Genomic DNA, 4,735 nt, shown 5'->3' on the forward strand with positions numbered 1-4,735 from the left:
TATTACAATAAGATCATTACATAAATCCATATTACAATGATATACCATGTCAGCTTAAGACCAAAACAACAATAACCAATCCATAGAACATCCTGAAACATCCCGGTAACGTGTAGAGTACACGTTAACATGATACCGGTCCATAACCTAGATAGGTACCGGACCTATTCTAGGTCCACCATGCCAAAGCAATGTCTTCAAGCAGTTTAAGCATGATCAAAGAACATCTTTAGCATACTGAAAGCCGCACCAACACCACTTATGCATCCTGTCAAGATTTCTCAGTGAGAGCTCTGTCGGTTAAACCTTAAACCAATGTCGGTAAGGGTTTACAAGAGTGTATGATAGCATCCAATTACCAAGTCAATACCAACTGACCAAAACATGCTCCAGGAACATGTAACACATAAAATAAAACATACTCCATTGATCCAAATATACTGGAAGTGTCCAACATATAGTCTCTTCTGTCGGTAACATGATCTTCTATCGGTAACCAAAACCTATCTGTCAGTAACCAATCATAATAGCTAGTGTTGACATCAATGCAACACATAATCAATTCATCCATAATGCCAACAATCTCCCCCTTTGGCATTGATGGCAACACTAGATGTGAAAAACATCTAAGTACCAAAAAATGCCAAACAAGTCTCCCCCAGTGGAAGACGACCAACAAACTTCCACTTTGAATAATATCTCTGTAAAGTCTTGAATTTCTTTTTCACGTCACTATCTCTCCCCCTTTGACATCAATGTCAAAAATCTGACACAAATATCAAAGCAATAATGTAAACCTCTGAATCTTAAAGATGTCTACTCCCCCTGAGTAGTAGCACCACTCATAAGTGTTGGAATGAATAGTATCTCTAATAATGCACGTCGGACTGATGACAAATTGCATCAACCAAGTCTCTACCATAGGGGTAGAAACCCCTAACCTATCTCTCAAATACTCAAATGATTCCTTAGACAGTGGTTTAGTGAATATATCTGCAATTTGTCCTTTAGTGTTCACGTAAACCAATTTGACTTCCTTTCCTTCTACCTTGTCCTTCAGAAAGTTATACTTTATTGATATATGTTTAGTCTTAGAGTGAAATATCGGATTCTTAGACATGTCAACAGCTGTAGAGTTATCATAGTAGATAACTACCGGTTCACTACAATTTACCTTGATATCCTTCAACATCTGCTTCATCCACAAGACTTGAGTGCAATTAGTTGCTGGTGCAACATACTCAGCTTCTGTAGTAGATAAAGAAATGCATGATTGTTTTTTGTTGATCCATGAAACCAGTTTCTTTCCAAGAAAGAAACTTCACCAGAAGTGCTCTTCCTGTCATCAATATCTCCTGCCCAATCTGAGTCAGTATATGCACATAAAGTGAAATCATCATTTCTAGAATACCATAAGCCATATTCTGTTGTTCCTTGCAAATACTGGAATATCCTCTTTACTGCACATTCATGATTTTCTTTAGGATTACTTTGATATCTTGAAACAATGCTTACTGCATTCATAATATCCGGTCTAGTCTAAGTTAAATATAGCAAGCCACCAATCATAGACTTATACCTTGTTGGATTTACTGGTGTAGAAGTATCCTTGATAGATAATTTCTCACTTGTCACCATAGGAGCACTTACCGGTTTCGAATTATCCATACCAAACTTCTTCAACAATTCCCTTGGATACTTAGTTTGATAGATAAAGATGCCTTTGTCAGTTTGAGTAATCTGCAAACCTAAGAAAAATCTCATCTCACCAATCATGGACATTTCAAATTCATTCTTCATATTATTAGAAAATTCCATGCACAATTTATCTTCTCCTCCAAAAATGATATCATCAACAAATACTTCAATAATCAGAATATCATCATTAGTAATTTTATAATATAAATTACTATCAGCACTGCCTTTAGTAAAACCAAGCTTCAAAAGGTATTTATCCAACCTTGCATACCAAGCTCTAGGAGCTTGTTTCAACCCATATAAATCTTTCTTCAATCTGCAAACCATATCTTTATCATTTGTCAGTGAAAATCCATCAGGTTTCTCAATGTATACTTCTTCAAGTTCACCATTCAAAAATACACATTTAACATCCATTTGATAAACCTTATAGTTCTTATAAGCTGCATAAGCAAGAAATAATCTAACAACTTCAAGTCTAGCTACAGGTGCAAATGTCTCACCATAATCAATTCCTTCCATTTGAGAATATCCTTTACAAACCAATCTAGCCTTGTTTCTTAAAACTTGACCATCCTTATTCAGTTTATTCCTAAAAACCCATTTAGTTCCAATAACATTCTTATTTTTAGGTCGGGGAACTAAAGTCCAAGTTTCATTTTTCTCTATCTGATCCAATTCATCTTCCATAGCCTTTAACCAATGTTTATCCTTACAAGCTTCAATAACAGATGTCGGTTCAATTTGAGAAATAAGACATACCTCTTCATTTACCAGTCTTCTTCTTGTCATAACTCTCTTGTTCCTATCTCCAATGATTTGATCTTTAGGGTGATTTAATCTTACATACCTTGGTGTCTTCTGAACTCCAAGTTCACTTCTCTAATCATCAGTCACAGTTGAATTCTTTGATTGTACCGATGTAACTGTTTCAATTTCTTGTATCGATTGAGGCATTGTTGGTTCAGTTATGATCATTTCCACTATCGGTTCCCTGTCATATGATATAGAATGATTTTTGTATTGCTCATCCACTTTCACCTTAGCGCTCTCGACAATTTTTTGCAATCTTTTGTTATAACATCTATATGCTTTGCTTTGAATTGAATAACCAAGAAATATCCCTTCATCACATCTAGGATCAAATTCCCAATTGAATCATCTCTTTTGATATAGCATTTACCTCCAAATTTTTTTAAATATTTAACAGTAGGTGTATGTCCAAACCATAATTCATAAGGGGTCTTACAGGTTTCACCTTTGATGTGAACTCTATTGAATGTGTAGACTGTTGTACTCACTACTTCTCTCCAGTAGATGTGAGGCACTTTGGCTTCCATCATCATAGATCTTGTTGTGAGAAGTGAAATCACCGCCTTGATCTGAATTTTAGACATTTGATTTTCATCCAGATTTTGTTTCAACCTTTTCTTTAAAGATCTTGAATTTCTCAAAGGCTTCAGACTTCTCCCTAAGAAAAGTAACCCACATCATCCTAGAATAGTCATCAATAATCAACATGAAATACCTATCACCTTGAAAGCTTCTAGTCCTTGCAGGACCACATAAGTCAGTGTGAATCAAATCAAGTACATCATTAGATTTATCATGTATGCTCTTAAAAGTTCTAACTTGCTTTCCCAATTGAAATTCCTTACATACCGGATTATGAGGCTTCATAATCTTAGGTATATCTCTAGCTGCCTTAGTTGAACTGATCTTAACAATACAATCAAAATTAATATGACACAACCTCTTATGTCATAACCAACTCTCATCAATATGAGAAATCAAACATGTCTTATTACCAGTGTTCAAGTGATATATGTTATCTACAGTCTGAATACCGGTTGCAATCTCCAAACCAGTCTTGTTAATGATTTTGCATTTTCTATCTTTAAACTGAAGTTGGAAACCCTTGTCCACCAATTGACCAACACTCAAAATATTATGCTTTAATCCTTCTACATAATAGACATTATCAATATTATGTTTGTCATCCAGAGAAATAATACCTCTACCTTTGATCATACATGCTTTGTCATCTCCAAATCTGACTTGACCACCATTATATTCTTGTAGGGACGTAAATTTTCTTTTATCTCCAGTCATATGATGTGAGCATCCACTATCAATTACCCATTCATCATTATCTTCAACTTTTGTTGTCAGGGCCTTTTCCTCATTCATGATAGCCGGTTCTAGTTCATCTTCCTTTAAAGCATAGAACACCCATTCCTTTCCATTGTTGGATCCACTAGCAGAGTCTTCTGTCTGTTCATCCCCAGAGTCATCACTTACTCCTTCCTCATCCGCTATGTAGCATTGTTTACTTTTCTTGAATCTATATCTGTTCTGGTTAGGCTTAAATGATTTCTTAACTCTTTCCTCAAATCTTGCATTCCTTTCAAGACATCTAGATGCAAAATGACCAATCTTATTACATGCAAAACATTTAAAAGGTGCTTTTCCTTCATACTTACTTCCTGTCAATCCTTTAGTTACTCTTCTAGCAAATAAGGCTTCAAGTTGCTCAAATTCATCATCTTCTTTCCTCATATCTTCCAATTCTTTTGCATATAAGGTTTTCCAATCACTTTTGTCAGTAGATGATGATGCATGAAAAGCAGGTTCAGACTTTACAGCTCCAGAAGATCCAAATTCTTCAAGCTCAAAAGAAAAAAATTTCCCAATCAGAGTGTCTTTGTTAACTGAAGTGTTTGCCATTGTTCTCAGCTCATTAATTGCAGTTGCCTTCATCTTGTAATCCGGTAGATTTGAAGTGTTAGCTTCCATAGGATCTACCTCAAGCGGTTAAGCTTCTGCAAAAGAGGACCAAAGCTCTAATACCAATTGTTAGGATAACCTGTAAACAACTGAGAGGGGGGCTGAATCAGTTATTAATAGATTATATCAATTAATTCACTTAATAACCTAAACCAAAGCATATAAACATTAAGTACCGAAATAGCAGAAACAGATACCAGTAAGCAATGAAAATTAACAATAAAGAAGATAATCAACACAATGCAACCAT

This window comes from Cryptomeria japonica, chromosome 9 (assembly GCF_030272615.1).
Source record: "Cryptomeria japonica chromosome 9, Sugi_1.0, whole genome shotgun sequence".
In the NCBI taxonomy this organism is placed as follows: domain Eukaryota; kingdom Viridiplantae; phylum Streptophyta; class Pinopsida; order Cupressales; family Cupressaceae; genus Cryptomeria; species Cryptomeria japonica.